At 39.2% G+C, this 13,936-nt stretch overlaps 1 protein-coding gene across 6 annotated transcripts in view; it reads right to left on the bottom strand.

The window, feature by feature from the left end:
* The window catches only part of LOC105397240 (protein ELYS), a 60,882-nt gene that overhangs the window by 25,914 nt on the left and 21,032 nt on the right, over nt 1-13,936 (bottom strand). The gene's annotated exons all lie outside the window — the stretch shown is intronic.

Raw genomic sequence — 13,936 nt, 5'->3', positions numbered from 1 at the left:
GGGTATATTACATCTACCTACTTACGCTAATATACCACAAATTTAATGTAAATTAAACATAAAATATTATAGGTGTACACTGAACTAATATGACTGGCGTACTCTAGTACATTATACTTCAAAGTAGGTATAATGTTTTTTGGTTTTTGTCTTAGATTTATAATTGAAGTTAATGAAAACGATGATGAAGATGAGGATGACGACGACGATGAACAAGTTCAAACAGAGAGTGAACATGAAAGTGACATGGGTTTTTTTTCGTCGGTAAGTGTTCTTGGTGGCACATGTGCTTGTGAAAAAAATTGCTTTCTTTTGCTTAAATTGCTTCGATTTCTTTATTATTCTATATAGTGCTGTTGTGCTACTTTTATATAAAGATCTATTGTTAATTATTTGCTGTATTTGGTAAGTTTCCCTACTCTATTATTTTCTAACAAGTGGACAAAAAGGTTATGCCTAGTCATCATGGAGGGTGACGACGACAGGCCTCCTCCCGCTCCACCTGACTTATCCCCGACCCTCTTGAGTCATCACCAGAACCCTGTCTCCCTTTTTCTCCTTTATCTAACCCCTATGGGAAGGATGAAGATTTGGAAATCAACAACCGTAAACGTCCGCGCCAAATCAACGCAAGCGAAGATGACACAGTTAGCTCGAAAACGGTCAAAACCAGTATTGGTCGAGCCCGCTACTCCCGTACAGACCGGTTCCCTTTTCTCGTCCACGTATCGCGAATTGAGGCTGATCCTCAAGCAGGATCATACATGCATCCGATCAAATTTGGCCAGCTTCTCATGAAACTCAAAATAAAAAATATCCTCCAAGACGGAATTAAAAAAGTAGGCCGCAACCGAGTTGCAGTCGAATTCCGTTCGGCTGACGCCGCGAACGCGTTTATTATAAACCCGGATTTAATCATTAAAGGCTACATAACAAGTATCCCAACCTATAACATTATACGCATGGGTCTCGTTAAGGAGGTCCCATCTGAATGGTCTGAGGAAGAAGTTAAGAATAACTTAACTCTTCCAACTGACTGTGGAGAAATTCTTAAAGTCAGAAGGTTGAATTATAGGTACCGATCCTCGGAGGGTCACTCTGAGTGGCGCCCTACACAAAGTGTAGTCCTAACATTTGACGGCCAAGTCCTTCCACAAAGGGTGTACTGCTGCTACTCCACGCTTCCAGTAGAACTGTACCAACTCCCAGTAGTTCTATGCTACAACTGCTGCCGATATGGACACACTAAGACAAAGTGCAGATCGAAACCTCGATGTTTTAAATGCGGAGGTAACCATTCAAGTGACAGTTGTACAATACAAGAGGCAGAGGCCTGTTGCTTTTACTGCTCTGGCCATCATTTTGTCTCAAACCGGAGCTGCCCAGAATACATCCGCCAAAAAAATATAAAGGCTGTCATGACTGAACGATGCATTTCCTTTGAGGAAGCATCAAAACAGTTCCGCGCTGTCTCCAGGTCCTATGCTGATGTATCTGCATCAGTCCCCCACACACTACAGGCTTCCCAAAATCCAAACTCTCAATTGAATAACTCCCCGTCCACCTTTTCCTATAGGAAAACGGTTACGTTCCCTAAGAAATCACATGCCCCCCTTTCTCCTGGTTATGATAAACAGGCCCATCAAGCTATCCTAAAAAGCTTTTACATTCCATCTTCTTCCAATGGAACCGCCTTACAAAATACTAGCCCCCCTTCGTCTAAAGACAACACTTCTGTTTCTATCATAGAACTTCTACTTTCTCTCATATCATCATTAATTTCCAAAAACAATCTCTCTTTACCTGACCTCGTCGCGGCTCAACTCACTCAGCTCACCAACTCCCTTTCCAATGTCTCCTCTGACCTTCCTTCAGTGGAACGCTAGAAGCGTATCCCCAAAGAAAAATGAAATTTCATTCCTCATAAACTCTCATACCCCTCTCCTTTTTGCCATTAGTGAATCCTGGCTGTCTCCAAGATGTAGGTTTAACATAAATGGTTTTAGTACCTATAGGGATGACAGATTGGATGGTCACGGTGGCACAGCAGTTTTAGTTAATAACTGTTCCCCCTCTACCTTAATCCCCATTCCCTCCTTTGGCGATGAAGTAAATATCATTGGCCTGAGAGCACAAAATATAAATTTTATTTCTATATACATATCTGACCCAAAAATTTCAATCATCCCCTATATCCGCAACCTGCTCGTAAGCATTCCCCATCCTCTAATTATATTGGGAGACTTTAACGGCCACCATTTTTCGTGGGGCTCCCCTCATTGTGACACTTTTGGGACTGCTTTAGCTGACCTCTTTGACGAGTATAACATGTGTGTTCTAAATGATGGTTCACCAACACGACTACCTCGCCCAGGTGAGACTAAAAGCTGCGTTGACCTCACTGTGTGCTCCCCTGATATTGCTTCAATGTTACAATGGCAACGTTTAAACTTAACGCATGGTAGTGATCACTTTCCCATTAAAACCACCTATTTGCAAAAATGCTTACCACAAATAGATAAATCACCATTGCTAAAATATCGCATAGCACATGCCAACTGGGAACCTTATCGGAACCTACTTGAGCAACAGATATCATCGCTTCCAGTTGCTAACCCAAATAATGTGATGACTTGCTATGATGCTCTTACTTCTGCTATTACATCTGCGGCAGACTCTACCATACCTTTGAAAAACTCCCACTCCGGTAAGGTATCCTCTCCACCATGGTGGGATAGCGAATGCTCTGAATTGATAAAAGATCGTAATAAAGCAGAAAGAGCTTACAACCAAAATATGTCATTTGAAAACCTAATAATATTCCGAAAATCTCTAGCTAAATCACGGCGTATATTCAAAAAGAAAAAATCCGCATCTTGGAAAAAGTTCTGCTCATCTCTATCCCCTTTCACTCCGCCGTCTGTTGTATGGAAATCCATTAATAGATACCGACGAGGCTGTTTATCGCAGAATTCTCCTCCTATTCCGCGTCATATAGCTGAGGGCTTTTTTGATAAACTAGCACCTTCTTATGTCCCAAATGAAAAAGAGTGTCCTTCAACTATTACTAATCCTAGTTCAAATACACATATCCACCCACTTAATATTCCATTTTCCCTTATTGAGCTTTCTTCAGTCCTCCAACACGTTCATGACTCGGCCCCAGGAATAGATGGCTTTCCCTATTCCTTTATAACGCAAGCAGGAGATAATTGCCAAAAATATTTTTTAAATCTTATTAATATCTGCTTCGACATTGGTTTTATACCTCCCAGATGGAAGTCCCAAATCATTATCCCAATACTTAAAAACGGTAAAGCCCCGGATAACCCTGATTATTATCGACCAATTGCTCTTTCATCAGTTCTGGCTAAACTATTGGAACATCTCATCAAAAACAGACTTGAATGGATTGTAGAAAACAAAGGTTTACTTGCAGACTCCCAGTATGGTTTTCGTAAGGGATATAGTACAATGGACAGTATTAGTATCCTCATATCCGATATCCGTATAGCGTTTAGCAGAAAAGAGTCTGTTGTTGCGGTCTTTCTAGACATATCATCCGCATATGACAGTGTTCATCTTTCGATACTCAGGTATAGATTACATCAGCTGAATATTCCGGATAAGATGATTCAATGTATATGCCACTTACTTATGTCCCGCCAAGTCACGTTACGAGTCCCAGGAGAACATTTCGAGCCAAGAACTGTTTGGAAAGGATTACCTCAGGGTTCTGTATTAAGTCCCCTCCTATACAGCATTTACACATCAAATCTTCACACATCCCTCAATGATGACTGCCGTATCCTCCAGTACGCCGATGACATAGCACTATATATACCTAGTCACTCCGTTGAGGAGGCCAGCTAATCGCTTCAGATTTCTCTGGATTCCCTCAATGGATGGCTATTGGCTCATGGTCTCCATTTATCCGCCCCTAAAAGTTCGGAAGTCATATTTTCGAGATCAAGAAACATCCCTGACATAGACATTAAAATAGAAAACCACAATATCCCAATCAATAGCCATGTCAAATTTTTAGGAGTTTATTTAGACTGTAAACTAACGGGAGTTTTCCATTTAAACTACATTACCAAAAAATGTGAAAAAACACTAAATATTTTAAGAGTCCTCTCTGGCGTGTGGTGGGGTGCACACCCTTATACTCTAAAATTAATGTATCTGATTAGGAGTGTTTTAGACTACGGCACTTTTCTACTGGAACCTTGTAGCAAGCAAGCTATAATTAAGCTAGAGAATATCCAGGCGAAGTCACTCCGAATCATTATGGGCTGCATGAAAAGCACCCCGATTAATGCAATGCAGGTTGAATGCGTTGAACCCCCCCTTGCAATCCGGCGCCAATTTATGGCAGATCGCTTTATTTATAAATCCTACATACGCGTAAACCACCCTCTCTATGAAAAATTAAAAGTATTATACAAACTTTGCAATAGAAGCGAATATTGGAAGCATAAAAATCCCCCCTTAATATTAAATAGTTTTAAGAAAATTCAAGAAATAGAGAGCAATAGCCCAATCATCCGTAATAACAAGTTACCCATTTTTGATTTTCCATACACAACCTTATTCTTCCACCCTTCCATCATTTCCTCTAATGGTATTGATAAACAAACCACAGCTGCAAATTCCATCTTTAAATCTGTTGTTTCCTCTAAGTGGCATAATTCACATCGTTTCTTTACTGATGCCTCCAAATTGTCGGATGACAGCCTGATTGGTGCTTCCGTATTCTACGAAAACTCAAACATAGAATTGTTATTCAAATGTCCCCCAGAAACGTCAGTTTACACTGGTGAGTGTATTGCTGTCCTAGAAGCCTGTTTATTCATCGAATCCCATAATATAAGTAATGCCATTATATTCACCGACTCTCAAAGCTGTCTCCACTCACTAACCCAAAACCCTCTTAAAACGAAAACCCATAGCAGACATATTTTGGAAATAAAAGATTGCTTAAGAAGATGCCACGAACGTGGGTATAATACCGTACTTGCCTGGATCCCTGGGCATTCAGGAATTTCAGGAAACGAGCGCGCCGATCGGCTTGCCAAGTTAGCTACGACCAATACCAATAGTGACAGCAAATATTTCTCAATTCAACCATTTGATTTACTCAGCCTTCCTACAAAGGATTCCTTCTCTGCTTGGTCTCTACACTGGAAGGGATCGTGCAGATTCAGGGGCCTCTTTTTTTCTTCCATCCAGCCAAACATTCCAACCAAACCATGGTTCTTTAAATATAAGAAACTGCCAAAAGCCGTAGTTTCTATTTTATGCCGAATACGTCTAGGTCACTGCTGCACCCCGGTATTCCTAAATAAAATAAAAGTTAGGGACTCCTCTATATGCGAATGTGGACGAGAAGACGGGACCTTAAACCACATTTTCCTTAATTGTCCGCTATTTGGTCTGGATTGCCTGTACCCATATTTAACCAAATTAAAGGTCCCCCTTCCTGTTAACTTCCAACACCTCTTGTCATATTTTCCCAACCCTAATATAGTTTTTGCGCTTAGCAAATTCCTTCATATCAATAAAATAAAGTTATAATTTATCTATATAAGTATAAAATAACACAATATAATATCAATCCTATATTTATTACTAGCTGTTCCCGCGCGCTTCGCTTCGCCTTAAAAAGTTTTCCCGTGGGAATTCCGGGACAAAAAGTAGCCTATGTTCTTCCCCAGGGTCTAGACCGTATGTATATCAAATTTCATTCAAATCCGTTCAGTAGTTTTGGCGTGAAAGAGTAACAGACAGACAGACAGACAGACACAGTTACTTTCGCATTTATAATATTAGTTAGGATAATGATTATATAACGACTCTACATGAATCTTAAAGACATCTCTAGTTTTTAATTTTCTTTCTCTACATGCTAAGCCAGAACACGACACTGGCACAAATTGTTGGCAAAACCGACAGATTGCCATAAACTAAAGTTGAAGTTGAAGTTGAAGTGACGAAAGTGAGGAAATTGATTTATAAAATAAAACACTTTTACATAAATAAATTCAAATTGGTAGATATTCTGAAGGTAAACATCCAAATTTTAATGCTGTCAAACTATAAATTTTAAGCTAAATATGACATTTACGGGAACATTCATAGAATAAAATTTTACTTAGGTACGTCAGAAATAGTTACAAGCTATCGCGAGATTAATCCGGGCTCACTTTTCTACGTGTGTAGCATGTCGTGCTACCTCGCCCCCGCCACTTCTTTCACCCCGCAAGGAGGGTCGCCAAGTAACTTGCCACATTATAAATACAGAGCAAAATAAATAAATACTAAATACAGAGCAAAATAAATATGTAATAGTGCGATGCGAAAAAGTAGTGGGTAGCCATAATGAAACGGCGAACGCACCCACAACCTGCAGCCTAAAATAAATTTCAGTAACCGGGCGCGATCCGTTCAGTGTACCCGCGTCATCCCGCAAGCCATTCATAGATAACGGGACGAGGCGGCGCCCGCGCACCCACGCCCGGATACGAAATGAAGCACCCCACGAACACCTAGTTCGTACAATGCGTGCAGTGATCACAATAACAAACACTATCAGCAGCAAAAGTGATGCATAATGTTCGTATTGTTACAAAGAAAGTTACGATAAAAAAAAGGTAAGTGTTTTTTCTTATTATTATATTTCTACTGCGATAAAAGACATACATAGATATTATAAAGTATATTAACTAGGTACGTGTGGACGACTATGGGTGGGACAATAGATATGTAATACCGTTATTACCGGTTATCAAATTTGTAATAAGTAAGTGAATAAACTATAACTATACATTATATTTTGTTTCAGGGACAAATTAAGCAGCATGGCTACACGCACCAGAGTTTAAGATGTTGAGGTGATGAATTATAATGTACTACAGCGTGCAGCCCGCACCATGCAGCCAACCACGGAACACGGAGCCAATACTGCGCGTGAATACATTCGAAGTAGGTATAACTTCTTAAAGACTTCTTAAAGCCCTTTTCTTTGATCATCAAGTAGGATCATTTTGTAATGAAAAGAGGATGGGCAAAAATATATGGGAGCTGGGACCACCCTCCAATAGCAGTAAGACTAACGTCGTTGGATAGGTCTTGTCAATAGGAATAACCTTTGCCTTGACAGCTTTGTTGTCACAGTTGTCCGTTCAGAGATATTTGACTTATAAGTTCCGATACTCGTCAGTTCATCTTACTGCTATTGGAGGATGGACCACCCTCCAATAGCAGTAAGACTAACGTCGTTGGATAGGTCTTGTCAATAGGAATAACCTTTGCCTTGACAGCTTTGTTGTCACAGTTGTCTGTTCAGAGATATTTGACTTTTAACTTCCGATACTCGTCAGTTCATCTTACTGCTATTGGAGGATAGACCACCCTCCAATAGCAGTAAGACTAATGTCGTTGGATAGGTCTTGTCAATAGAAATAACCTTTGCCTTGACAGCTTTGTTGTTACAGTTGTCCGTTCAGAGATATTTGACTTATAAGTTCCGATACTCGTCAGTTCATCTTACTGCTATTGGAGGGTGGTCCATCCTCCAATAGCAGTAAGACTAACATCGTTGGATAAGTCTTGTCAATAGGAATAACTTTTGCTTTGACAGCTTTGTTGTCACAGTTGTCCGTTCAGAGATATTTGACTTATAAGTTCCGATACTCGTCAGTTCATCTTACTGCTATTGGAGGATAGACCACCCTCCAATAGCAGGAAGACTAATGTCGTTGGATAGGTCTTGTCAATAGGAATAACCTTTGCCTTCCTGTCATAGCAAAAGTAATTCCTATTGACAAGACCTATCCAACGATGTTAGTCTTAATGCTATTGGAGGGTGGTCCCAATCTGCCCATTGTCATTTAAAAGTCGATATTGATTTCAGGTCACGGAGGGGTGGTCTCAAAGTGTTCCATATGAAGCTGGCTGCATAACGGAACGAGTTGCGAAAAAATGCGGTTTTGTGCTTCGGAGTGACCATAAGATAAGTGGACGCCCTAGTATTTATTGTATGATGGTTACGAGACCATTCAAGTTTATTGTAAAGGTACAGGAGCCCGCAGGAGTTGAGATAAGGGTTAACATGGGAGCGGGGAGGGATATCCATACATAATCCATGTTAAACAGCTGCCTGCCCCGTGGCTCACAGATGACATAAAGAGGCTCATGTCCAAACGTGATCACGCCAGATTTCGCTACAAGAAGCAACCCACTGAGGAGCACGAGCGGATGTACAAGGAGCTGAGAAATCGATGCAATAGAGTGTGTAGGGATGCGAAACGCCGACATATCCACAATACTATAGAAAACTGTGATAATTCACAGTTATGGAACTTCCTCAAATCTTTGGGCATAGGGAAAACCAAGGCAACTTCAAACATCAATACTGACCTTTCTGCTCTCAACAAGCATTTTTCAACTCCCCCTCTGGTTCTAAATGATCACATTAAAGCCACAACTCTAAATCATCTTTCTGCTATGCCTTTCCCTGACTGCCCTTCGTTCAACTTCAAACTTGTTTCTGGCCGTGACGTTAAGAGATGTATTTCGGCGATAACCAGCAAAGCAGTAGGCATTGATGACATCAGTGCCTCCATGGTAATTCCAATATTGGACGTTATTTTGCCCCACATAACCAATCTCATGAACCTTTCTCTCCTGTCCAAATCCTTTCCTAGCTTATGGAAGAATGCATTTATTCTTCCACTGCCAAAAGTCCCAAATCCTACGTCTTTGTCACAATTTCGACCAATTTCTATTTTACCTTTCCTCTCAAAAGTCCTCGAACGTCTCGTCTTTGAACAGTTTTCCAGTTTCCTTTCCAACAACGATCTCCTTAACCCTCTCCAATCCGGCTTTCGTCCAGGCCACAGTACAGTTAGCGCCCTAATCAAAGTGACCGATGATATTCGTAGTAACATAGACAAGCAACACGTTACTGTCCTCGCGTTGCTGGACTTTAGTAACGCATTTAATACGGTCGACTTTGATCTACTCCTCGGTATTTTACACACTCTTAACGTATCTCCGGCAGTCACTAGTTGGTTCGAGTCTTATCTCAAGGGACGCAAGCAGTGTGTACGTACCGACAGTGAGAGTTCCACTTGGTGTCCAGTACTTGCGGGCGTCCCTCAAGGCGGCGTTCTTTCTCCTTTGCTTTTTTCCTTGTTTATTAACATCTTAGCCAATAAACTCACTTCTCTCTACCATCTATACGCGGATGATCTCCAGCTCTACACTAGTGCACCTCCCGAAAATCTCAACTCTGCTGTTAGTCTCATCAACACCAACTTAGAGATTATCTCCAAGTGGGTGAAATCTTTTGGTCTGCTGCTAAACCCCACAAAGTCTCAAGCGATCGTTTTTGGCAGCTCCAGAATGCTACGCAAGATTGACTTTGCAACAGCGATGAGAGTCAGGTATGACCAATCGGACATACAATATGTGGCTTCAGTCAAAAATCTCGGCGTGATCATGGACAGCACTCTCTCTTGGGTTCCCCAAGTTGATGCTGTGAGCAGGAAGCTTTTTGCATCTTTCCACTCTCTTAAACGCTTGCAGTATTTCCTACCGCTTAACACTAAAATTACGTTGGCACAGTCTCTACTGCTCCCAATTCTCGATTACGCTGACGTAAGCTATCTTGACCTCACTGAAGAGCTACTCAATAAACTCGAACGTCTCCAGAACTTATGTATCCGATTCATTTTTGGATTACGTAAGTATGATCACATTTCAGAGTATCGTGCTCAATTGAAGTGGCTCCCAATTCGCCTTCGCCGGAATACTCACATTCTTAACATGTTATTCAATGTTTTGAATAACCCTTCTTCCCCACAATATCTTAAATCTAAGTTTTCATTTCTCTGCTCCCACGGCCGAGCGTTGAGATCTACAGAGAACAAGATGTTGAGTGTGCCTGACCGCAATGCTGCTTCATATAGCGACTCGTTCGCTGTGAAGGCGGCATGCCTGTGGAACACCTTGCCCGTGAACGTGCGACTATCACCTTCGCTTGCTACTTTTAAAAAGAGCGTAAAGGATCATTATCATCAAACCTTAGGTTGGTAAATTATATTTATTTATGTATATAATATATTATATATGTATGTATTAACATAGTTAGTCGGTATATATTAAGTAGGTATTTTTTTGTCTTTTAGTTTTTTTTTTTTATATGTGTATCTGTATGTATTATTATTATTTGTTAAATAAATAGGCATTAGTCATTCTAATTTATAGGTATATTTTGGACATGTTAGTCGTTAGTATAGTTCTATGTCTAGTTTAAATTGTTTTTTATTTTATTTTTATTATTGTATAAAAGAGTTTCGTGTGAATATCACTTTAGTTTTCCACCAACCAAGGGTTGGCTGGAAGAAATTGCTTCTTGGCAATAAGCCCGCCTTTGTGTACTTCTTACTTTTTCTGTCTTCATGTTTTTGTCTTTGTTTTGTGTATACAATAAAGTGTCTATAAATAAAAAAAAAAAAAAATAATCTAATACAGGCGTTTTGTACCCTTTGCAGTAGCTTTTCCGTTTTCCGTAAAAGACATGGGCCATATACAGTGACCGCATAATTTAGTTTAGACAGTAGGTACCGATTCTGAAGGGCGCACTTCCTAATTTTAAAATGAGCTAAAATCTCTAAATTTAACTGACAGCGCTAATTTTTGCTATTCTGAAGGCAACGATTTTAACGGCCAACTAAATTTAGAAGGCTCATTTGACGTCTTTAAAATGAGTGTGGCCATGTACTTAAGGATATTACAATCGAAAATATCGATTAATTTTTTTAACCTTAAAGTACTCCAAATAAATTTAATTATCCTAAATAGTAGTTGAAAATAATTAAAAGAATTAAATACCCTGCATTTATATTGGTTTTCATGATAATTTTAATTATTTATGTAACATATTCATAATTCATTATTTCAACTGGTAACTCTGGCTAGAAAATGCTTCTATGATGTTCTATGGCCATTTCCGAGTGATTTAAAAAAATATAATAGAGTAGAGATGGGGTAAGTTGATAAAATAGTGAGAATAATCGAATATAATCGATTATTGCACTGGAATATTTTAAACAATAGTTATTCAGTAAAGTATGTAGGTATTAAATTCTACGTCTATGTGTTATCCACAATATTTTATGTAAGTACTTACTTAGGTACTTAAATGTTTAATAGTTGATTATGATGATACGTTATACTTAAGTAGATGACTGTGTAAGGGGCCGTCCATTAATCACGTGAGGCTCAAAGGGGGGGGGAGGGGGGTACTGAAAACCTCACGAAACATCACGAGGGGGGAGGGGGGGTTCTCGTTAGACATCACGTGTATTAATTTTTTGTCAAAAATTAGGTATTTCTGAACCGATATTTTGGATGGCCCAAAAATTTTAACGATTTGCGTCAAAAATTGCCTTTACATTGACTTCCAAAAGGTTCTACCTTTTTTGGCATAAGATTTTTTTGCCTAATCTCGTATTGCATAGTAACGTTTGGTCAAAGTCTCGTTACGCCGAAAATCGTATGGCATAAATCTCGTTTAGTAAAAAGTTATTTCTCATAACATTTTTTAGCCTAATAATGGTATGGGCAAATCTTGAATAGCCTAAGAATGCTATGGCATAGGTTTATACAAAGTAATAATATTTGTTTGGCTTTAACTTTGACGGAGCGTCTCCCTACATAGCGCAAACTGGTGCCTTGTATTGTTTCCGCTGTTTGGAAAACGCTCCGCTCCGCTTTGGTTTTGATGAACATGCGCACCTAACACGCTCCTCCTCGCTTTGCTCGTCGTCGCACCTATTTTTAGGTTTCGATCTCATGAGGTTTGTAATAATTATATAGGTCGTTAACTTTCGATTTTTTGATCATACAATATCGTGATTTTCGGGATGTAGGAGAAAAATACCACAATTTGTACATTTACTACATACTGAATATATTATTTATTAAGATAACATTAGGAGAAACAAGATTATACATAGGTTATAGACGAACATTAATTTGAGCAAACGAAACTTAGGTGTTTAAAGATTGTGCCTAAAGAGTTTTAGACGAAACGAGCCTTATGCCACATAAGTCTTGGCAAAGTGATGGTTCGGGCAAAAAAGTTTAGACCATACGAGTTATGCGAAATGAGTTTTGGTCAATAAAGATTATGCCAGATGAGCGGAACCCCTTCCAAAAAAATACACGTGATCCAGGGGGGGGAGGGGGGGGTTAGTCCCAAACCTCACCAAATATCACCAGGGGGGAGGGGGGGGTCAAAAAATGAGAAAAACGACCTCACGTGATTAATGGACGGCCCCTAAGGGATGATATTCATATAAGAATATGAAAAGTATCGAATACTTACAAAAGCACAAATACCTTACTTACTTATTTCCGATGAGTGCGTATTTATATTTACCAAAAACCCATATGATTATAATAAAAGTACCTACCCAGGAATCGATCTAGCATCGATTATTTTTTCATTCAATCATATTTCGGAAGCAAGTAACATTGCACTAGGTACATCTCTATGGCGCATGCGCGCTGGACTGCAAGAGAAGCGCGCCGCCGCCGCGCGCCGGCGCGGTGCCAGCCATCACCGCCATATTGAATTCTCCGCCGAAAATTTTGCCGCTATTTTTTTAAAGTATTTTTGTTAAGTCTTTACAATACAAAACAATCATCTATTATAAATTATTATGTTTGTGTTTGCTATATGCAATTGTAAAATCGATAAGGTGCTTGTGTGCAAGTTTACGATTTATTTTAGGAAGTTAAAGTTAAATCCTACGTTAAATCTCAGTAAATATTTTTATCAGTTGGGCACCTGGTTACTAACTATCTGGTTACTTATGTTTGTGTTCTAGCGTTTTCGTTTCTAACATTTAAAGTTTTGTGTAAATAGGTACCTATAAGGATAAGCTTATTCTGTCAACTATCCATAAAACTTACCTATACTTACTTTATTTTTCAGTGACAACAACAATGAAAATGAAAAATCAACCACACCCATAAACTAAACATGAAACGCTGGATACAAAATATTAATTCATCTCTGGGACAACAATACTAAAACGACCATCAGACCACCTAGTTACCTACCTAACTACTAACTAGAAGGATAATGGAAATAAGATACAGAAATGAAATCAAGCAATTGTGTATATTGGTGTCAGAAAAAATACTTAACCAGTGTGTGTTGTGTGTGTTATTCACCCAAATAAAGTTTTACGTCCATAAAATGTATTTCTTCTTTCATAAAAAGTAATAGTATAGTAGTAAGTACCTATATAGTTTCTTAAAGTCAGGCATATTTTTCAGGTAAAAGGTAAAAGGTAGGTATAACTTGTTTTTTCCTGTAACAAAATAGGTAGTTAAATATTAATGCTATGTAAGAATATCTTGGATAAGGACATTAGCCCAGGAGATCAAGTCGACCAACATGAGCTGGCCAGAAGTTGTGGCTGCTGCCTCTGATCTTCAGAAGTGGAAAGCTGTGGTTGGCGGCCCTATGCTCCACTAGGAGTTAAAGGACTTAAGAAGAAGAAGATGTAGAGACCACTTTGAGTAAAATATTCTTACAAGTTGAAAGGGGTAAGTAGAGAGTTAGATAGGTACACAGGTAGGTGAGTTAAGGTTAAGGTGTTCCTCATGTACATAATTTTAACAGGCACCTGTTTAGACCCCTTTTAAATTTAGGAAGAAAGTTGCTAATTTTAAGTTGACAGCGCTAAAAATGCCACCTTCAGAATACCAATTCGACCATCTAACCTTGATCTAACCTAAGTTGAATAGTTTTAACGCTGTCAGATTCAAAATTTAAAGTGACGTCTCTAATTTTGGAGATAAACGGTGCCTTCAGAATGCCAAATAAATTTAGAGAGAATGTAAGCGTTTTTTG

This window comes from Plutella xylostella, chromosome 29 (assembly GCF_932276165.1).
Source record: "Plutella xylostella chromosome 29, ilPluXylo3.1, whole genome shotgun sequence".
Lineage (NCBI taxonomy): Eukaryota > Metazoa > Arthropoda > Insecta > Lepidoptera > Plutellidae > Plutella > Plutella xylostella.
Note: the sequence above shows the minus strand (reverse complement) of the source record. Positions and strands in the feature narration are given on the sequence as shown.